General features: G+C 42.8%; 1 pseudogene; it reads right to left on the reverse strand.

Moving 5' to 3' along the window:
* Positions 1-131: 131 nt before the first annotated feature.
* LOC122659627 lies at positions 132-23,563 on the reverse strand (annotated as a pseudogene).
* Positions 23,564-23,980: the final 417 nt, after the last annotated feature.

The following is a 23,980-nucleotide window of genomic DNA, read 5'->3' on the forward strand; positions in this document are numbered from 1 at the left end:
ATACGCAAACGAACGGCAGCTTGCTTCGCGGGAGAGTTGAGACCGCGAGTATTCCAGGCAGTTGCGCATATATATTAATGGTTAGTACTCTTATCTTAATGACTTATGTCAAGCCCACTACTTGCAAGTACTTCACCATTGCTTCAAAACATGTTTGAAAGAGAATCTATGTGACAGTTTTGGCAGAAAAATGGCTAAAGGATATGAATATAAAACAATGATGAATACAAACTTTGAGAACACCACTAACCTGAATTGAGGTTAGACAATGAGCAGCTCTAATTGCCCGTGATGCAAGCACCAGACCAAAGCTATATTGCGCACCACACCAAGAAAGAGAGAAGGGGAGAAAACCAGACATAAGGAGCATGGTTAAGATTAATGGTCATAAAGGTTTAATTGAATAATGTAAATAGATGAGTACAGAAGAGTTACGTTGCGTCCTCAAGGGAATATATACGAAGCTCATACATAACTTGGTGAGCAGAAATAGGGTGTCGCGTCGGGGATGTTGCAGCCCCTGGGACATCATTGTGGATGTGATTGTAACCCAGGATCAGCTTCCATATGAGGAAGCATACATGCAACACATGCTGCTAAAAATCTCCCACAAGGAGAAAAATGAGCACCCATTTCACTGCCATCATAAAAAAGACAAAACCATTAACAATCAAAGCAAAGAGACCTGGGATCCATAACCATTAGATAACACTGAGAAGATAGCCAGAAATATTTATCAATTGAATATCTAATTACCATTCTGATCCAAGCTCAGTTCTTTCAACCACACAAGAGCAGAACTAATTTGAAAAAAAAACTACATCAAGATATTGCAAGTGCTTATTTAGGCATGCATCAGGAATGCTAAAAACGAATTAGGGCAATATTTAAGTAGTTAACTAAATAACATGACAATGTCCAGAATAAAACCAGAAGAGTGAAAAATATATGCACAAAGCATTTAGTAAGAAAAAATTAACCTAGGAAAATATTGATTTAAAATCAGGAAGAAAAAAAAAGGAGAGAAAAATCCATACCTACAAAGGACAGCATGTGGGATAGTTAAGCGGCATCTTTCTGCATCTAGTGGAGCACAGGGATCTTTTATATCATGAGGCCATATTCTTAGCTTCACAGTGCAAGGTAACTCAGCAGCTGCTGCCGCTGCCAAGGATGTTGCAAGTTCAGATTCAATCCTACCAACAACAGGCTGAGGTTCACTTTCATCATGTGTAACATTAATAAAAGCACCCTCCCCAGACCTAGTAGGGGGAATTGAGCGGGAACGTGATAAAAGAGAATGCAGACCAGATTGTCCTGCAATCCTGGGCTGGCTAACACCTATTGGCATTACTGTGGAAGCCATCATTGCCTCCATGCTTTGAGTACCCAAACCAGATGCCAATGTATCAGAACCAGTTCCATGAAATCCAGATGAATTGCCAACAGCAGCATCATTTATAGGAAGTACCGGATGTATGCCAGCATGGCTTTGGCCCATTAGCCACCCTTGCAGAAAATTTAGCTCCCAAGACATAGGATCACTGAAGGGGAAAGTCCGATCAAGTTGACCAACCTCAGCACTTCTTAAGAGCAACTGAACGCCTGCATTGCTAGAAAGATTTAAAAGATGAATACCAGATGTGACCTCCACTCCATGTCTCAGTGGCCTCGTCGTAGTTCGGATACGTACTCCACTAGACTGAAAATTCAGTTGTGGTAAATTGCTGCCACCATCCATTGTTTCTGGGACAGGAGAGCTGTTTTGCTGAACACCTCCTATACGACCTTCACTGTTTTCCACATCCATTGCAGAGTCATAAACCATGTTCTCCATTTCCATCGAGAAACTATTATTTACTGTGTCTTCAGGTACAGAGTGTGAACTAGAAGTTATCACAGGTGACATCTCCATAGGGGACACTATAATATCACGTTGGTTACCTAAGTTGGGATCAGTCTGAGGTTGGATGGGAGCAGTAGATTCCTCTCTCCGAGAGGTAGTTGAAGCAACCATCCTGTTTGCATGCTGCCAAAATCCTTCCATCATCTCTTGCAACAGTAGGGCCAAAACAAGAAAGGAAATTGTAAAAGAGGAACTCTAGCTTCCAAACCCAAACAGGCACTAGATTGAATATTTGCGAAAAGTACAGTAGGAGGATAACGTAAGTAACCCGGACATGTTGCTATTGTCATCGGAGAATCTGGAGAATCAAGATCATTAACCTGCAAAATGAATGGATCATATAAGAAAGAAAAATAGATAAGTATATCAAAATAACAAGTGTAAATGACAGCTAGGGTACCTAACGTTTTGAGAAATTGTAGTCTAGGTACCCAACGTTTCACATATTGTGTTCACAACAACAAACTCAGCCTTATCCCAACTTAATGGGGTTGGCTACATGGATCCAAACAAAACAAAGTAAGGAAAACTGAACTCTATCAAAAAAGGGGAAAAGAGGGGAAAAGCGAGGTGGGGGAAGAGGAGAGCAATGAAAATAGAAAATGCGAAAAGAAAAAAGAAAATAGATAGTAAGAGGGAAGTGGCACAGCCCGACACGTCAGGACTCAGCTAAATGGGATCTGGTACATGGATCCTTGCCCTCCAATAGGCTCTATCTGAGGTCATACTTGGTACAAGGCCTAGATTATGCATATCCTTCTTCACCACTTCCCTTATGGCCATTTTAGGCCTGCCCCTAGTTCTTTTAGCTCCTTCAATCGGAATCATATCACTCCTCCTTATTGGAGCGTCTCTAGGCCTTCGTTGGATATGATCAAGGTTTAATATTTCGCGATATCTCGGTATCTCGGGCCTACCGAGATATCCGAGATGCCCGAAATATCGCGAAATATGACCGAAATATTGCATTTTTTCTGCAATATTTCGGGGGTCCATCTCGGGGGGTATTTGGCCATATCTAGGCCTGAAACTTCATGGACAGCCTTATTTAAGCTTAATAAACACATTTAAACCATAAAATTGTAAAAATGTGAATTCAAATTGGTGTTTTGGGCTTGCACCCTTGATTGACATACCGTCGCCGACCCTAATGTATAAATTGTTAAATACACATAAATTAGGCAGTTAATATTTAATAATAGTATTTAACTTCATCACATATCAAGTTAAAGCCAATACACATTGATGAGTACCATGATTCTCATAAACTCCATAATATTCAATAACTCGCTTAAGGCCTTAAAGGCAATACACTAAGTGTCAAAGTTAGTAAGTCACAAGACTCGCAACTCGCAAGTCACAACTCACAAGTTCATAGATAAATGAAATCACAACTTAAATTACAAATTACAAGTGCTAAACTGCTAGTAGTAGTTGTTGTGCCTCCCTGGATCAATCCCACTCATGCCTTGCTGGAGTCGACGTCCATTGCTCTCTGTTTGAAGGACATATGTGGACCACGGTATAGAATCGGAGAGGAAACGAGTGTAGTCATCCACAAGTGTCACGTAAATGGAATCTTCAACATACTGTAGGTAACCTATCCTAGGATATAAGCTAGGGTTACCAATCGATCCAGTCCGTGAAGAAGACACCGTGAGGCTATAGATCGGCCTCCGGTGTCTAACATATATTAATATCATCACCATCCAACAAAATTTGTACATAGTCTTTTCAAAAAAATAGTTTTAGAGGAATAGAATTTACCTTAAATAGTGGAAAAAGGCTTGGATGATGAGCTTAGATGACCCTCCGATGAGTTTACCGGCGAAAATCCGACAACAATGTGCTTGAACAATGGCTAGAGTGTTGGATGAGAGCTTGGAAGAGTGGAAGAATAGGCAAAAGACTGAAATTCCTTAGCAAATGCAGCTCTCGGTCGAAATATGGACCGAAATCTGCAAAATATTGTATTAAAGCCCCCCTTTACGTGACACTTTAAGCCAAAATACCATATTTCGTCGATATCTCAAGATATCAACGAAATATGGTATTTTTTCATTTCGACCTGATTTCGCATCTCGGTAAGCTCGAGATATACGAAATATAGCGATATTTCGGCGAAATATCACGAGATTTTGAACCATGGATATGATCATACCACCTTAGCCGACTCTCTCGGAGCTTGTCACTGATCGGGGCGACTCCCAAGTCCGCTCTAATATGATCATTACATACTTTATCCTTCCTTGTTTTTCCACACATCCACCTTAACATCCTAATCTCTGCTACACAAAGTTTATCAATATGAAACTTCTTAACTGCCCAACATTCTGCCCCGTACAGTTAAAACTTAAAGGTAGATTGAATCTGGTAAGAGAAGAAGTTTACAGCAAGAAGAAGAGGGAGAGAAGAGAGAAGAGGGAAGAAGAAGAAGAAGAAGAGAAGAGAATGGGAGAAATCGATTATGTGTGTTGAGTGATTCTCAACACACATATTAGTTTCATTAATTAAGTCTTCCAAATTACACAAGCCTCCCTAGGGAGGTAAAGGGAAATAAAACAAGAAAGTAAAAATACAACTTAGTTATGTCTTATAACTAGACAGTGAGAGAACCCCTATACAAGATATTCTAACAACTCTAACACTCCCCCTCAAGCTGGAGAATAAATGTCATACATTCCCAGCTTGCACAATAAAGTACTAAATAGACTAGGAGAGAGACCCTTGGTGAAGATATCTGCTACTTGATCACCTGTCTTCACAAAGGGAGTACAAATGCACCCAGAGTCCAACTTCTCTTTGATGAAGTGACGATCAACCTCAATATGCTTGGTTCGATCATGTTGAACCGGATTATGGGCAATGCTTATGGCAGCTTTGTTGTCACAATAAAGTCTCATTGGCCCTTCAGTTTCAAAGCTCAAGTCTTGAAGAAGTCTTTTTAGCCATATGAGCTCACATACTCCACGGGCCATGGCCCTAAACTCGGCCTCAGCACTGGATCGAGCAACAATTGGTTGTTTCTTGCTCCTCCAGGTAACTAGATTACCACCCACAAAGGTACAATACCCAGAAGTAGATCTCCTGTCAGAGACTGAACCAGCCCAATCAGCATCTGTGTAGCCTTCAATCTGCAAATGGTCATGCCTAGCAAATAGAAGACCTTTTCCTAGGCAGGATTTCAAGTATCTAATGATGCGATACACTGCATCCAGATGTCCACTCCTGGGACCATGCATGAACTGACTACCACTCCAACTGCATAAGAGATGTCTGGTCGAGTCAAGGAGAGACAGATTAGTTTCCCAACTAACCTTTGGTACTTGCTTGCATCTATAAGAGAAGAACCACATTCATCACCAAGCTTATGATTCGGATCAATGGGGGAAGTAGCTGGTTTGCATACCATCATTCCTGTCTCTTTCAGAAGATCCAAGACAAATTACCTTTGGCAAATGTTGATCCCTTTCCTTGATTTAGATACCTTAATACCCAATAAGTATTTCAAGAGTCCAAGGTCTTTGATCTCAAACTATTTAGCCAGATAAGACTTCAATCTATTTATCTCAGCAACATCATTCCCAGTCACCACAATGTCATCAACATAGACAATGAGGGCTATAACTGTACCATTACCTCTCTTGATAAACAAGGTGTGGTCAGCTTGACTCTAGTAATACCCATTTGTTAGCATTGTTATGGAGTTCTTTTTCTTTATTCCAAGCTGGAGCTTCTTTCTCTAATATTTATATAATCCAGCTTGAGGGGGAGTGTTAGAATATATGTACTCCAGAATACCGTGGGGGTATTCTGGTCCTTTTGGGGTATTTTTATGTTATTAAGTGTATTTAGCTTATGTCGGCTATGTGGGTTTTAGTCCCACATCGCCTAGCTTAGACTATTTGTAATTTCCCCTCTATTATAAATAGAGGGGCTTACCTATCAATATAACAAGCCATTCCATTCTTTTATTCTTTCTTTCTGACCTACGGTTCTACCAACATGGTATCAGAGCAGGTCTGATCTAGGTTAGAGAGAAAAACCCTATTTTCTCCCTTCTTTTCCTCCAATTGATCTCTCCTCCTCTTCTCCCTTTTCTCATTTTTTCCTGCTTCTATTCTTCTCCCTTTCAGCCCAAAAACAGGGGCAGCACTAATGAGGTAGACAAAATATCGATGATTTAGTGCTGCCCCCCTTTCTCTTCTATCGTCTTTTATTAAAAAACCCTGCTGGAAGCCTCATCTGCGATTTGGAGTTCCCCTTCTTTGAGATCAGATCTCTATAAACCTGATCCTCTAATTTAGGAACACCCTATGCAGCCTTTTTCCAGCCCTATTCTACCCTATTCCTAAACCTAACTTCCCTTTTTCTTTATCTCCATCAATTGCTATTTTTTTCCAGCCTAGATCCCCAAATCGATTTCACCTTGTCAGGGTTTTGAAAAAATCCTGACTCCAATCGATGTTGGGGTTTCCCTTGTCAGATGTAGCCAATATTTCAAGGATATTTCCCAACTAAACCAAGCCCTAATCGACCTCAGTTTGAACACAATCTGATGGCTGGATTTTCCCTACAGCAAATCCTTCTCATCCTGCCTTTTATGGTTCCCTATTAAAACCCTAACTCAAATAGATATCAGGGTTACATGTTTCAGTTTTTGTTGCCTTTTGGAGGGATGATTACTCCACCTACAAGGATCACTCGACCTCAATATTAGCCTCTTTCCAAGTGTTTGAAGACCCCTAACCCCAATCAATCCTTCTTTTCAGGGTTTTTTTCAAAACCCTGACCCATATCGATTTTAGGGTTAGGGTTGATTGTTGCTATTGGAGTTTTTTTTGGAGGTGTTTCTACCATCAAGAAGGATGTTCTACTTCAACTATTCATGACTTGACGAAGGTCTATTGCACATGATAGCTGCTGCCCTATTTTTCTGCAATTTTTTGATGTTTCTCCCACGTGAAGATCAAGTCTCAATTACCAAGGAGATTGGTTATTCGAACTGGAGATCCATTCCAGCAGTGGTGGTCAACATCTATTACCAGAAGACATCACCTTTGACAAGTCATCATCACTTTGTTGAAGCCCCCTTCCCTACAATCGATCTTCCTTTTCAGGGTTTTTTACAAAACCCTGACAATAATCGATCTAAGGGTTAGGGCAGTCCACTATTGCTGATTTTTTTAGGAGAGTTTTATAAACATCAGAGGAGTATTCAGCCCCTATTTCAGCATCATTCATCAATTCTTTTTGGAAAAATTCAGATTCATTCTTATGGCTCGGTTTCTCCAATTATCAACCTATGTTTCTTACTTGTTCCTATATGGCTGGCTGCTTCAACTACCTATGGATCTGTCTAGTTATTTATCTTATATTTGCTGGTTATTTTGAGCTTCCACACCTACCTAGCTGGTGTTATTGATTGGCTTCTGTAAGCATGACTGGTTGACATGTTACTGCTGCCTTTATGTGGACTACTGCTGCCCTATTATTGTGACTGAGTTTCCTACTATTGGAGATCGAATTTCTTTCGTTATTGAAGACTCGAATCTGCTACCCTGGAGATCAGTTTATTTGGGACTACAACAGTGCATTCCACGGTTCTTGGTTGCAACTACGAACCTATTCAGCTATGTGAAGCTTTTCTGGTTCATATCTGGCTCACCTTGGAGCTTGAATCCTAGCATTGTTACTAATTAAGATCTGATCCAAATTTTTGTTGGAGCTTCTACAATCCATTGCTGTCCGGATATCTTCGTTTGTTCTTTTAAGCATGTGGGAGTTTATATATCGGGGTTTTGTGCACACTTGTTCCTCCTTGTTTGAAGATTGATCAAGCCTTAACGAATGGAGCCTTTCCTTACTTCAAATCAGATCTGTATACTTGTCAGATTTGAATATTGGAGTTCGGAGTTTCTCCCCTGCAGGAGTTTCCATCAAAAGTGTTTGTTTGATCGTTTGAAGATGGTTGGAGATTTATATGTTGCATTACTTACTCCATACTTCATTATCCCACTGTTTTTTTTCTTCACCACCTCCCAAACCATACCTTTGGCATAACCCATAACCACCTTGGAAGTTAATGGTATTCTCTTCATTGCCATTTTTTATTTTTCCATTACCCTTGGCAGCTCTTGAAAAATTCTGGAATATTATGTTAAGCCCTATCTCTTACATCATCTCTCTTATGTCCACGTGCACTACACGTGAGGGGGGGGTTATATAAAATATACCTGCAACCATTGCAGAAAGCAGAACTTGCAGGAACACTTGGTGCACAACATAGAAGGTCAGAGGTTTCACCATTGCCAATGGGTATCTACTTGGTTATTGGGGTGAGTTTGCCGTAAGGGGGAGGTTGGTCTTAAAAGTTTGAAGATGTTTGGTTATTGCCTGCCTATATGAGGTTCTACAGTTGGGTTGTTTTTTTTCCGCTGCTTGCTCTTTACTGCTGCCTGATACATCTGCTCGCTACCCTAGTCACTTATCTTCAAGATTATCAATCCGAGATTCATCACTGGACAGCTGCTGAAGATTGGTGAAAGTTTACTAATCAAGTCTGCCCAAGTTTTGAAGATCTAATTTTACAAGTTCTTGAAGGTTTATTTGGGAGTTGCGTAAATCTTGAAGATGGATTTTGCTACAACTTATCTTTTCCCGTTTTATTCAAGTTGGGCATTAGTACCTTGTATGCGCCAACTTGAGGGGGAGTGTTAGCATTGTTATGGAGTTCTTTTTCTTTAGTCCAAGCTGGATCTTCTTTCTCTAATATTTGTATAATCCAGCTTGAGGGGGAATGTTAGAATATATGTACTCCAGAATACCGTGGGGGTATTCTGGTCCTTTTGGGGTATTTTATGTTATTAAGTGTATTTAGCTTATGTCGACTATGTGGGTTTTAATCCCACATTGCCTAACTTAGACTATTTACTGTTTTCCCCTCTATTTATAATAGAGGGCTTACTATCAATATAACAAGCCATTCCATTCTTTATATCTTTCTTTCTCGTTAGAGGGCTTACCTATCAATATAACAAGCCATTCCATTCTTCAGAATGGCTTGTCGAAATCTCTCAAACCAGGCCTTAGGAGACTGCTTTAGGCCATAGAGGGCTTTCTTCAACAAACACACTTTCCCTTCAGCTGAGGGACACTTAAAACCAGGTGGAGGCTGCATGTATACTACTTCTGCTAAATCTCCATGAAGAAATGCATTCTTCACATCTAATTAGTACATTGGCCAATCTTTATTGGCTGCTACTGAAAGAAGAACCCTGATGGAGTTATGCTTGGCTACAAGGGCAAAAGTCTCCTGGTAGTCAATGCCATACACCTGACTATACCCTTTTACAACCAGCCGAGCTTTGTACCTTTCCACTGTACCATCGGATCTATACTTGATTGTATAAACCCATCTACATCCAACTGGAGTTCTCCCCCTGGGAAGATCAACAAGTGTCCAAGTATTGTTCTTCTCTAGAGCCACCATTTCTTCAGTCATTGCTTGCATCCATTTTGGATTAGATAAGGCCTCTGTGACATTTTTGGGAATGGAAGAAGACTCAAGAGCAGTGGAAAAAGCAACACCTGTAGGAGAAATGGAGTCATTGGAAACAAACTGGGTTATGGGGTTAGTACAGGTTCTCTTCCCCTTTCTCATAGCAATGGGAAGATCTAGTTCAGAAGGAGAGGAATTACCTGAGTGAGGAGGATGAGACTGAGGATGTGGATCCAAAGAGGGATTTTGGCAGGGTTGCTTATACCATGGTTGCTTCCCTTTTCCATTCAACAAGGATTCACCTCTTGTGAATACACCATCTTCTTTGAATCTCATACCCTTGTATTCTGTTTCCCTGCTAGCATCAATATCAACAACATCCACTTCTTTATACTTTCCAATATCAAATAGGAATGGGGAAGTGGAGGTAGGCAAGGGAGATAGGAAGGGAATGACATCCGCATTCTGTTCACTGCTAATACTCTCCCCCTTAACAGAATGGCGAGGGGAAGGAGAAAAAAAAAGGAATAGACTCAAAGAAGGTGACATCTTTGGAGAGAAATCGCCTTCGGGAAGGAGGATTGTAGCACTTATACCCTTTGGTGGAATCAGAGTAGCCCAAGAAGATGCACTTGAGAGCTTTGGGATCAAGTTTGGTGCGGGCTGATTTGTTGACATGTACATAACAAACACAACCAAAGACTCGTGGAGACAAGGGAAAGACTGAGGATTGAGGAGAAAGAAGAGCCAGGGGGATTTGGAGCCAAGGAGTGGAGTTGGCATCCGATTAATAAGAAAGGCAGCAGTAAGAAGTGCATCAGACCAGAAGGTCTTAGGCACGTGCATACCAAAGAGAAGACCCCTGGTGATTTCCAGCAAATGGCGGTTTTTGCGTTCAGCCACCCCATTTTGCTGTGGGGTATCAACACAAGCCAGTTGATGGATGATGCCATTATCAGAAAAGAACTGTTGGAACCCCCCATACATGTACTCACCCCCCTTATCAGATCTAACAATTTTGATGTGAGTACCAAACTGAGTACTGATAAGTTGATAAAAATCCTTAAAAGCATCACAATCATCATTCTTTTGTTTCAACAAAACAGTCCAAGTAGACCAAGAATAGTCGTCCACAAAGGAAACAAAATAACAAAATCCAGATAAAGAAGTAGTAAGAGAAGGCCCCCAAACATCAATATGAACAAGGGAAAAAGGTGCAGTAGATCTATTACCACGATAAGGATAAGATGTGCGACAATGTTTAGCAAAAATACAAGATTCACACTGAAAAACATAAGGTGCAGGAAAAGAAGTAAACAAGTGGGGTAACTATCTCCTCATAACAACAAAAGAGGGATGACCCAAACGCTGATGCCAAGGCATAATAGACTCCAAAGTACTACGGTCATTCCGACCACAAAAATAAGCTGCAGCAGTAGATCGAGCAGGTAACCATGGCTCAAGAAGATAGAGTCCTCCTTTCTCAGTCCCACTGCCGATAACCCTCTTTGTCTCCGAATCTGAAAAACATAATAAGAAGGAAAGAAAGTGACACAACAATGTAAGGATTTGGTTAGATGGTATTGATAATAGGTTAATAGCAAAGTCGAGAACATGAAGGACAAACTCAAGGGAAATAGAAGGAGTAACCCGCACATTACCCTTCACGAGAGACAGAGGAAAGGGAACCATCAGAACCCTTACCTTGTCCCGGCCAGAGCAAATGGAATAGGAATCATAGTATTGGGACATACCAATCATGTGATCAGAGGCTCCAGAGTCAATAATCCAGGTGGGAGCAATAGGGGTAGCAGATGAGACCTGCAGAGCTGAGGCAGAAGTAGTAGACCCTCCAGAGGTAGAACCAGTAGCTGACCCTCCAAGGTGAGATATCAACCGACGTAGGGCTGCAATATCATCCTGTGAGAGGGAATCAGGAGTCGGCTGCGGTCCAGGTGGCTCGGACTCAGATGTCACAGAGTGAGCCTTAGCTCCCCCTCGCTTGCCTCCATGGGCACTAGATGAACCACCACACATACCAGGGGGCTGCCCATGAAGATCCCAGCACCGGTCCTTGGTGTGTCCAAGCTTGCCACAATGGTCACATTTGTATCTCTCACGGTGATCACCACAAGATGGCCCTTGGCCTTTCCCCTCACTCTTCCAGTCTCTGTGGGAACTAGAAACAAGAGCAGACCTCTCTGTTGATGGTACAATATCCATAGTGGTCCTCCGGGTTTCCTCACTTTGCAAATAACTGTACACATCATCCATAGATGGAAAGGGAGATCTCCCTAAGATTTGCAAGCGAAGAGGCTCATATTCAGGGTTGAGACCACCAAGCAAAATAAGGATCCTTTCCTTTTCTTGGCTCCTGTAGACCTTTGCCTGATCATCAGAATTGGACAACTGGAGATTGTTATAGTGATCATATTCCTCCCACAAGCTAATAACAGAGTTGTAGTACTTAGATATACTCTTATCCCCCTGTTTCATATGAATGATCTTTTGGAAAATTTGATACACTTTTGTTGAATCTCCAACTCTATCAAAAACTCTGGATACACTGTCCCAAATATTTTTTGCCGTCTCCTTACTCATAAATCTCCGACCTATCTCAGGGTTCATGAAGAATATTAGCTAAGTCATAACAGTGGAGTTCTCAATCTCCCACTTGAGATAGCCTGGATCGGTTGTAGCAGGAGCTGTGATAGACCCAGTAATGTACCCCAACTTTTCCCTACTGCGTAGGGACAACTTCACAGAACGGTACCAATCCAAATAGTTGGTATTGTCCAACTTCAAAACCGAGATCTGGGTGTTGGGGTTATCAAAGGAAGCCATGGTTGAGAAACCACCACTTGGGCTGCCGGCTGTAATTGGTCCACTGACCTCAGAATCTTGTACAGACACAGTGGACATAATATGCAAACACTTCAACAATCAAGATAAGTTGTTTGCGCAAGTGGGGAATATACTCAACCCAACCAAGGAGGCAAACCAATACACAAATGGTACTCAATCAACCAAACCACTAGGCTGAGACCAAGCCTAAGAAACAAGCAGCATACAGAGAGCAAAAAATTGCATAACTCAAACCAAATTCTTCTAGCAGCCAAGAACCTTTAGTTCATAACACCCAATAAGTGCATCAAGATGCAAAGCATTCCATTCTCAATCACATTCAATCATCCAATACAGCAAGCCTCAAAGAAGGCAAAAAACAGAGCAGCCGATACCTGTATAGCAGCAAGGAAAAATCAGTAGCAGTCCTCTGATCCTCCACCTTCAAGAGCAGGCTCTTAGGGCTTCAAAAAAGCACTCCCATACGACATAAATGGGACAAGTTCCAAGGCCAGCCAAGCTGCCAAAGGTAGTGTAGAAACCGCTTCCTCTAAAAGGCCGACCTCTTATAGGAAAGGGAGGAAACAATAAAAACCCCCCCCCCCCCCCCCCCCCCCCCCCCCCCCCCCCCCCCCCCCCCCCCCCCAAAAAAAAAAAAAAAAAAAAAAAAAAAAAAAAAAAAAAAAACAAAAACAAAAAAAAAAAAAAAAAAAAAAAAAAAAAAAAAAAAAAAAAAAAAAACAAAAAAAACCCCCAAAAAAAAAAAAAAAAAACCAAAAACAACCCCCCCCAAAAAAAAAAAAAAAAACAAAAAAAAAAAAAAAAAAAAACAACCCCCAAAAAAAAAAAAAAAAAAAAAAAACCAAAAAAAAAAAAAAAAAAAAAAACCCCCCCCCCCCAAAAAAAAAAACCCCCCCCCCCCAAAAAAAAAAAAAAACCCCCCCCCCAAAAACCCCAAAAAAAAAAAAAAAAAAAAAAAAAAAAAAAAAAAAAAAAAACAAAAAAAAAAAAAAAAAAAAAAAAAAAACCAAAAAAAAAAAACCCCCCAAAAAACAAACCCCCCCCCCCCCCCCCCCCCCCCCCCCCCCCCCCCCCCCCCCCCCCCCCCCCCCCCCCCCCCCCCCCCCCCCCCCCCCCCCCCCCCCCCCCCCCCCCCCCCCCCCCCCCCCCCCCCCCCCCCCCCCCCCCCCCCCCCCCCCCCCCCGGCCCCCCCCCCCCCCCCCCCCCCCCCCCCCCCCCCCCCCCCCCCCCCCCCCCCCCCCCCCCCCCCCCCCCCCCCCCCCCCCCCCCCCCCCCCCCCCCCCCCCCCCCCCCCCCCCGCCCCCCCCCCCCCCCCCCCCCCCCCCCCCCCCCCCCCCCCCCCCCCCCCCCCCCCCCCCCCCCCCCCCCCCCCTTGTATATATCCGGAAGCTAAGTAGCATTCCTTTTCAACAAACAAGAGATTTGGGGGCTGAAACAACACCCCTAGACGATGCAACTCCAATAGGTCTCATGCCAAGATATGGAGAAGAGAAGGAGAACCAAGAAGAAACTTCACAGGCTGGCAGTAACTTGGCAGTCTTCTTCTATAGCTTCAAATCACCCTCAGCAGCTCCTAAACACTCTCCAACTTAGAGAATACCACTCCTAAGACTGTAAGGAGTATAGTATCTCACATATACAGCCTCTAATGGAACCCCCTTTACATTTATAGGGTTCCAAAGAGAGGAGAAGATGATCACTGAGCTCAGCCGACTCTCAAACCAGAGATGTTGGCTTTGATACCAAGTTAAAACTTAAAGGTAGATCGAATCTGGTAAGAGAAGAAGTTTACAGCAAGAAGAAGAGGGAGAGAAGAGAGAAGAGGGAAGAAGAAGAAGAAGAAGAAGAGAAGAGAATGGGAGAAATCGATTATGTGTGTTGAGTGATTCTCAACACACATATTAGCTTCATTAATTAAGTCTTCCAAATTACACAAGCCTCCCTAGGGAGCTAAAAGGAAATAAGACAAGAAAGTAAAAATACAACTTAGTCATGTCTTATAACTAGACAGTGACAGAACTACCCCTATACAAGATATTCTAACAACTCTAACACGTACATCATAGCCAGTCGTACAACAGTCCTATAAAACTTTCCTTTGAGCTTTAAAGGAATATGTCGATCACAGCACTCCGGATGCGTCTCTCCACTTCATCCAACCCAATTTAATTCTTTGTGAAACGTCATCCTCTATGTCACCTTCTTTACTTTGATTGACCCCAGATGTCTAAAATAGTCACTTCATGGTATCTCTCTTTCCTCAATTCACACCATATCAGTATCCCCCATAGTGTGGCTAAAGTTAACACATCAAATACTCCGTCTTCGTTCTACTAATCTTAAAGTCTCCCGTTTCCAAGGTTGACCTCCAAAGCTCTAACTTAGAGTTAATCCCGTCTCTTGTCTCATCCACCAAAACGATATCATCAGTGTTTCACATATTATGTTTGGGGTACCTAAATTGGCTGTTTTTTTAATATTAAAAACTAGGGGACCCACATCATCATCATCATCATCTTCAATTTACCATCCCCTTCTTCTTCTTCTTCTTCTTCTTCATCACCGCCAACACCACGCCCCACCACTTACGCACGTTCTGCCCCAACAGCCACCACTTATCTCTCTCCTACCACCTCGGCCATCGCCCATGAATTTGAATCTCCGAATCACCCTCTACAAACACCTCGTCTCTTGTTTCCTTTCCCTGCAAGAACTCCTTGCCCCTGTTTCTCCCTTCTCCGCAAGCAGTCCCCACCCCTGTTCTCCCTTCTCTACAACCCCCGCATCGCTGCTGCAACTCCTTTCTGAACTATCTTAATCATCACGAATGGACTGTTTTGGAGACAAACCAAGGCTTTAATTAGATTTAGAATTTAGACCAAAGCTTCCAATAAACCACTATATCAAGGATCTCTGTTTCCCAATGGTTAGGTGGCCACAACGTGCGTGACCAAACCTGGAGAGACACCCAACCACAAACCTTGCAATTCGCACTACTTATAAAATGGCTTCTCACACCTTATGGCCTTGCACTGCTTTTATGGTGACACTAAGTTCTCATCTCTTCTGCTGCTGCTGCTGCTCCTCAGCTTGATCTCAACCCCATCATCCAACCCAGAAATGATAGATTGTTAGCATGGCGCCTAGCCACCTACAATAGCTGCGGCAGAGTCCTGAGGAGAGCTTGGCCAGCAGCGGCATCCTATCAATTCCCAAAGAATATATGGTGAAAACCCGAAATGGTTAGCACGCCAAGATCGAAACTGGTAAGGGATAGGGTCTGAACTGAAATGGGTTTAATTAGGCTAAGGTTGATTAGGATGGTTGGCTGCTGGTTTTGATGGAGGTAATGAAAATGCCATGACTAGAGGGTTATAGAAGGAAGATTATGTATAGAGTTTAAAGGCAACAAAAGGGGTGCAATGGAAGAAGGGTGCAGGGACAGAATATAAGATGCCTTGATAGCTTACTTAAAGATGATTTGCTGTAATGGATGATGGATGCTTGAAGATAAAGATGATAACTAAAAGATAACTTAGACAACTAGAGTCCCACTAGTGTCCCAGCCGTAGGAGTCCCACCTAGACCACCAAGGGAGATCCACCCAAGGCCACTTGCTAACAAGTAAAAGACTCACAAGGAGATTGATTTGTTGGTTGTAATTCATACTTCCATGAGCAGCCATGGTCTCTTTATATAGTATGAGGAGAGAGGCATAAATGCCTATAAGTTACAAACACCAATGACTTACAAACATGACTTTAGTAACCTACTATTAATGACCATGACTTTAGTAACCTACCACCAATGACTTTAGGTTACAACCATGACTTTAGTAACCTACCACCAAAGACTTTAAGTTACAACCAAGACTTTAGTAACCTACCACTGATGACTTTCAGTTACAAACATGACTTTAGTCACCTACTACCAATGACTTTAGAGAAACTAAAAGACAAGAATAAAGAGGGCCAGCCAAGGTGGTCTGATCTGGTCCTAGGCCCAAGAGGATTAGCCATGGGCTAGGCCTACTACTGTTGGCCAGACTTGGGCCTATGCACATGAATCCTTAGTTGGGCTAGGCCTTTGGCTGCTGCTGGGCTGTGAGCTTGGACTAGGCCTTTAGCCTAGCATACTTCTTAACAAAGTAGTGATCAGGCCTTCTTGATGGTGGGTTGTTGGTTGGACCAGATGGATGCTCTGCATCAACTCCCCCCATGTTGAAATCATTCATCCCCGATGAATGCTGGATAGTCATGTACTCTTCATAGAGATCCGGATCAAGGCGTTTGAAATCATCGGCATGGATCCAAGTAAGACCAGTTCTCGGGTGTCCTTTCCATTTGACGAGAAACTTGTGATACCCCCCATTACGAGTTGCAACATAATGGCCATCAAGCACGTCTTCAATGGTATCCTTCGGGGCAGCCTTGAATTGGGGAAGACGAAGGGAGTGCTCGGTATCACCATCATCGGAATGATGACCAATGTAAAGAGTGAGATCAGACACATTGAATACATTGGTAATGTTCATGTCAAGTGGCAACTCTAAAAGATAAGCATTAGGACCAATTTGCTTGAGCACTTTGTAGGGACCCATCTTTCGCGGGTGCAACTTGTGGTTGGTTCCAGACATAATCCTCTCAGCAGGAATACGAACCATAACCATGTCACCGGGTGAAAAAGTGACTAAGCGTCGGTGTCGATTAGCATTTGCAGCATAAGAATCATTGCTAAGGGCAATACATCGACGCACATCTACATGTACCTCAGTGATGTGCCTAATAAACTCATCCGCCTCAATGCTGACCCGGGCATTAGGAGGGAGTGGGACCAAGTCTATCGGAAGTCGGGGTTGGACTCCAAGCACTATCTCAAAAGGGGTGCGACCCGTGGTGCGGTTAGCCGTGCTATTATAGGCAAACTCGGCTATGTCAAGAATAGATGGCCAAGTCTTCTCGTAATCCCTTACCAAACAACGAAGGAGATTACCTAAGCTCCGGTTGACAACTTCTGTTTGGCCATCGGTCTGAGGATGGAATGCCGTAGAGAACTTCAACTAGGTATTGGTTTTCAACCATAGAGTTTTCCAGAAGTAGCTCATGAACTTGACATCACGATCCGAAACAATAGACTCAGGGAGTCCATGAAGGCGAACAAGTTCTTTGAAGAAGAGTATAGCAATGTGTCGTGCATCAGATGTCTTACGGCATGGGATAAAATGGGTCATTTTGGAGAAACGATCAACAACCACAAATATAAAATCATGCTTGTCTCGAGTTGAAGGAAGACCAAGCACAAAATCCATACTTATGTGAACCCATGGCGAATGTGGAATGGGCAACGGGGAGTACAAACCAGTATTTTGCTTAGTTCCTTTCGCCAGTTGACACGTACGACATTGTTTGATCTCATGCTCAACATCCTTGAGAAGGTGAAGCCAATAGTAACGATCAGCAACTTGTAGGAGAGTCTTATCACGCCCAAAGTGCCCACCTAACCCTCCTCCATGTAGTTCCCGAATAAGGTGCTGCCTTAGGGAAGATGCGGGAATACATAAACAAGTACCCAAAAACAAATAGCCATCGTGTAGTGAGTATTTGAAATCTGTCCCACCTTGCTGCAAGGTGTTATAGACCTCGGAAAAATCCTTGTCTGTGGGATACTCAGTCTTTACATGATCAATGTTCATGGCATGGGCTGAAAAAGAATTGAGCACCAATATTTTTCGGCTGAGGGCATCGGCTACCACGTTTTCCTTGCCTGCCTTGTATTTTAGAGCAAAGACAAACTCTTGCAAATAGGCTACCCATTTGGCATGTTTTTGGCTAACCGACTTTTGTGAATGCAAATGCTTGAGGGCCTCATGGTCGATAAATAAGATAAATTCTTTTCCAATCAAATAATGCCACCAATGCTTCAAGCCTTGGACCACAGCATACAACTCCATGTCATAAGTGGAGTAACGCCGTTTTGCATCATTGAGCTTCTCACTACAGAATGCAATTGGGTGTCCAACTTACATAAGAACGCCACCAATACCAACATGGGAAGCATCAGTAGACACCTCAAAGATGATGTCAAAGTTGGGAAGTCGTAGGACAGGCGCCTCTGTCATACACTTCTTAATTTGAGTGAGGGCTTTAGTAGCAGTAGGTGTCCATTCAAATTTTCCTTTGCCTTTGAGACACTCTGTTATAGGAGCCATGATGGTGCTGAATCCTTTGATGAAGCGTCGATAAAAAGAGGCCAAGCCATGGAAACTCCGGACTTCGGTGATGGTCTTTGGAATTGGCCAATCGACGATGCTTTGAACCTTCTCTGGATCATCTTCAACGCCTTTGGAAGAGACAATGAATCCAAGGAAAAGAACCTTGGGCAGCATGAAAGAACATTTCTTCAAGTTGATATATAGCTTTGCCGAACGGAGAACTCGCATCACACGGCGTAAATGCTCCAAGTGATCGGTTGTGTCCTTGCTATAAATCAAGATGTCGTCAAAATACACAACCAGAAATTTACCAATAAATGGGCGCAATACCTGAGTCATCACCCTTATGAAAGTACTAGGGGCATTGGTAAATCCAAATGGCATGACTTTCCATTCATAGAGTCCCTCTTTAGTTTTGAAAGCCATTTTCCATTCATCTCCGGGTTGGATGTGGATTTGGTGATACCCGCTCCTTAGATCTATCTTTGAAAAGATATTGGAGTTGGAAAGCATGTCCAACATGTCATCGAGCCGAGGGATTGGAAATCTGTACTTCACGGTGATCTTGTTGATAGCGCAGCTATCGATACACATTTGCCACGAACCGTCTTTCTTTGGGGTGAGAAGGGCTGGTACAGCACAAGGACTCATGCTTTCTTGGAGAAAGCCTTTCTTCAACAATTCTTCAACTTGCCTCCTTAACTCCGCATGCTCCGTTGGACTCAAGCGGTACACGGGCAGATTTGGTAAGATAGACCCTGGCACAAGGTCGATAGCATGCTGAATGTCCCTCATTGGGGGCAACTCGTCTGGAAGTTCCTCTGGGATAAGATCTGCGAAATCATTCAAAAGAGCCTGGATAGGCTTAGGATAAGTAACTTTGGGGATGGGGATATTTGCCTTTGTGACCAAGGCCATGACAAGGCCTGTTTCAGCATTTGTTTTGACAAACTCCCGGCGTGGTACAACTAGAAGCTTAACACCACCGGAGGTACCTTTTCCAGCTTCTTGTTGAACTTTTGAGTTGGTGTATTGCTGGCTGGTTAATTCTGCGGCTTTGAATTTTGCAGGTTCATTGGATTGAAGATGATCTTCTGTCCTTTGAAAACGAAAGAACAAAGGTTTTTCTTACCGCCAAGTGCTACATCATTGTCGTAAATCCATGGTCTACCAAGTAGAATATCGGTCATACTCATAGGAATGACATCACACCAGATTTCTTCTTCATAGGAACCCAACTTAAGGGGAACCGAACATCTTTGATTAACCACTATAGAGTTCCCATTGAGGAGGGATACCTTATATGGTTCGGCTTGGAGGTTGACCTTTGCAATAAAACTTTGTGAGACAACATTAACACAGCTACCGTTGTCCACAATAACTTGTGCTACTTTGGGTCCACAGGCCATTCTATTATAGAATATGCATTGCCTTCGCCAGTCCTCACCTTGTGTTTCAGCCACTAGAATTCAATGTACAACATATACATTATGAGATTCCAGCACCTCTTCTTGGTTTTCAAAAACCTGTTCATCCTCCTCATCAAGGGGTAAACCATCATTGATTTCAACATCATCATCATCAGGTTCAAGTTCAGCTACAGCAAGATTAGCACATCGTACTTTCTGTGGACAGTACTTAGCAAAATGGCTAGTTTTGTTGCGATGATAAAAAATTTGGCTTTTGTCACTCTCTTGCATAGGGGACTTTCCTTTGTCAACAGTTTTAGGGGTAGCACTTGAGGGAAAAGGGGGCCTATTGTTGGTTGATTGGTTGAAAGTAGTCCTCCTAGCATCTCTAGTGGAAGTGTTAAAAGACCTAGACGGTAATTTTAACAGATCCTCAGCTTCCAAAGCTTTTTGATAACAATCCCTAATATCATAGATACTAGTAGTTCCCATTGCTCTACGAACCTCAAGTTTCAAGCCAAGCTTGAATTTGGACATGAGTTGAGCATCACTGGCCTCAATACCAGTTCGAGAAAGTAAGGAAGTGAATTGTTCCGTGTATTCAGCCACGGACAAGGTTCCTTGATGGAGGGTGTTAAACTGATCATAAAGTCGATCAATGAAAGAAGGGGGAAGATAGTTATCTTTTAAATCATCTTTCATTTCCTCCCAAGATGTAATGGGAGTGCCCTTGGCAGTCATTCTATTTTCATGCATTTTCCACCATTCCTGAGCAGGACCAATTAATTTGGTCTTGACGAGTTTGATTTTTCTCAACTCGGGCATCTCATACCAATCGAAGTAATCATCAACAGCATTTAACCAATCAAGAAATACCTGGGAATCGAGCTTTCCATTGTACTCTTTCAGCTCCATTTGGACCTTGTGAGTATCGTCTTGCCTTCGGGGATGTTGGCCCACATTTTGGTCAAAATAGGTTTGCATGTAATTCTCGAAGGTTGGTGGCTGATGTGGTGGTGGTGGTGGTGCATGTATGTTGGTCCTCAAAGGAACCCTGCTGGCTGCACACGATCCGGCTGGTGGATGATGCTCACTTCCAACCTCCATGTTGTTGATTGGAGGGTGAGAAGTAGAGGGTGGTCGCTGCTCTATTGCTAATATACGAGCCCCCGGGTAATGTAGACTAGTCACAAGTGATAACTAGTCCACAAAAGGAGCGCAAACTTAAGGTCCAGTAACAGTACATACTTTGATCGGTTCTCAGATTTGCAGGAAATTTCAGAACAAAAAAAAAGAAATAGAAAAAGGGAAAGAAGATAGAGTAGTCTCTCTCAGACTCGGGTCTCCCACCCATGGCCTCTCACCGTATTTTGGTCTCTCACCAATGGCAAATCACCATACTCTCTCACAGAGCAAAGCATAAAGCCTTTTTTTTTTTTGTCAATCTCATTACTCAAATTCGTGTACAAGGCTGTAGCCCTTTCCAAACTTATATAGAAAACTCAAATGTAGACTGAAACACTAAAAGGAAAAACATAAACTGACTAGGAAACTAAAACAATGAAAAAAAAAAACAAATTCAAAACAAAGAGTCTAACTAAACTAATGAAATAAATCTTATTTTCCTACTTTCTACCCATATTTTAGGCCCATTACAAAGAAAACCCATGGGATCAAAGGCCCAACACATACATAACCCAACCAAAAGCTTATTTTCAATTAAATAAACCTTTAGGTGACTATCTGCATCACCAGAAGGAGCTAACAAGCATTAATGGCGTGTTTAAAGAGGAGAAGAAGGAAGAGGGGGCCTCAGGTGGCCAACATTGATTTAAAGGAATTGGATTCAGAGGAGCATCCCAATCCACCACTTCGCACACACCTTGTCACTGCCCTAGAGCCGCCTGCACCCAATCGTCCTCCAGTCCCCAGCCCTCGCGTAGATGGCAACCCCAGTTACCGCCCTCGCAAATCCTTCTCTCCTTGTAATCCCGAGCCAAGCATCCACTAACCCAGCCTCCATCTCCCTCGCAACAAACCCCCCTACACAACCCCCCAACTCCAGGTCACACAGAAACACTTCTTTGAAAAATTGAAAACTTTATATTTATGGAAATGTGGCCACCCTCACGGGCAGCCCCAAGGTGAAGTGCTGAGGAAAGACATGCATAGTTTAGGTCTTGTCTCTAGTACAATGCCGGATAGAGCTGATTGGAGGGCAAGGATCCATGTAGCTGACCCGAGCTAGTTTGTGTTTTTTACTTTTGTTACGATGTTGTGTTTCTTTTCTTCTACTTTGTATTAACATTGTGTCGCAGGATCCGTGTAGCCGACCCCATTTAGTTGGGATAAGGCTAAGTTGTTGTTGGTGGTGGTGGTGGTGGTTGTGTTTTCAGCCATCCTTACAGGCGGAGGCGGCGGCGGCGGTGGCGGCGGCATCGGCGAGACCATTGTATGTCTATTTGCAGATCATGGCTCACGCGCAGTGGTGCTTGCAGACATTCTAGACGAGAAAGGAGAATGTGCAGTTACCTCCATAGGTACAACTGTTGCGTGTTGCATTCGGGGTTGGCAACACCGCGATGGTGCAAGTGAGCCAGTTGTACGTGATGGACGAGGACGGGTTGGAGAGGGTTTTCTCCAATTTCACCAACCTGCAAGCATTGGTGTTGTCATGGAATAGGGGAAGTAGTAGTGGTGGGCCGTGGAGGCGGGATAGGGGTAAACGGTGGGGTGAGGGAGTTGCAGATGGGGGGAATGTGAGGTGGGACAGGGGTGCTGGGGGTAGAGAGTTGCAAATGCAGGGATAGGAGTAGGGTCAGTAAGTTCCAGTAGGGGATGGGAAGAAAAATCGTAAGGATATATCGAAGAGTAAAATTGGAAATTAAAATAAATCTTGATTAAGTTGACTAATGTTATCCTTATTTAGGTACCCCAAACATAGTATGTTAAACATTAGGTTCCTTACCTACAATTTCTTACAACATTAGGTACAATAGGTGTCATTTACCCAAATAACAACAACCAGAAAAAGTTTCACCTCAGCGGTTAGAAGAAATGGAGCAGCATGCGGGTGGAAATGCACAGCACGAAGTGAACGTCGTGTCTTCAGCACAATAGTTGGCGAAGATGTCTCTCCTCTCCTGTTGTAGTGCCATATGTACAACTACACAAGATTGAAAGCATTAAAGATTTTTTTTTTTTTTGGGGGGGGGGGTGTGGACCCAGGTTCACATGATCTTGGGAAAACTGAATTACATTGATGAAATCCTAACTACCATTTGACTTGCACAATACTGAATTCCAGGAAATACTGACGAAAGTTCTAACTAACGTTGAACTTTGCAAGTCAAAAATTAATTACCTTGTGACCAGAAGCTCCCCTTGGGCATGAAAAGCAATAGAGGCAATAGGCCGGTCTGCAAGGGAAAGTAATGACACGGTCAAAATCCACACAAAGACTTAACAAACTGAGCTGAAACGATAGAAATATATGATCTTGGTTGCCATGTCATGAATATTACTCAAGGCCAGCAAAAGAAATTACAAAAATCACGTGACCCTATACACTCTGCAGTATTTGCATCCCAAAGGCGAACTTCATGATCCAAGCTCCCACTCGCAAGTATTTCTGGATGCACTGGGTGGAACCTAACCTGCCAAAAAACCATTAGTGATAAGATAGAAAAAAATTTCTGATGTAGGATCGAAAACATCAGAAATGAAGGGATTGTTGCGAACATCAAGACCGAACGGAACCATCTATGAGAAGGTTCAGCTTTGTTAAAAATCAGACCTCAAAAGGGCAGGATGTTTCTCAGATCCAGATGGCAGGCTTAACGTTGAAGTTGAAAGCTAGAATACAGAAAATAGAAGTAGCTGTTCCATCATTTTTTGAAAATAGCATATAGGAACTCTTATTTTCTTTAAAACTTCTATATAAGAACACTGGTCATGATATCTCATCTTGGAAAAGAGAAGCTCATGTCCACTGGTCCTAGTTCACTTTTTTAGTTACTAAGCCACACACAAACTTTTAACAAGCGTTTTATCATTGAGGCTATTTTCTCATTTTAAAAGGGGAAAAA

This window comes from Telopea speciosissima, chromosome 4, assembly GCF_018873765.1.
Source record: "Telopea speciosissima isolate NSW1024214 ecotype Mountain lineage chromosome 4, Tspe_v1, whole genome shotgun sequence".
In the NCBI taxonomy this organism is placed as follows: domain Eukaryota; kingdom Viridiplantae; phylum Streptophyta; class Magnoliopsida; order Proteales; family Proteaceae; genus Telopea; species Telopea speciosissima.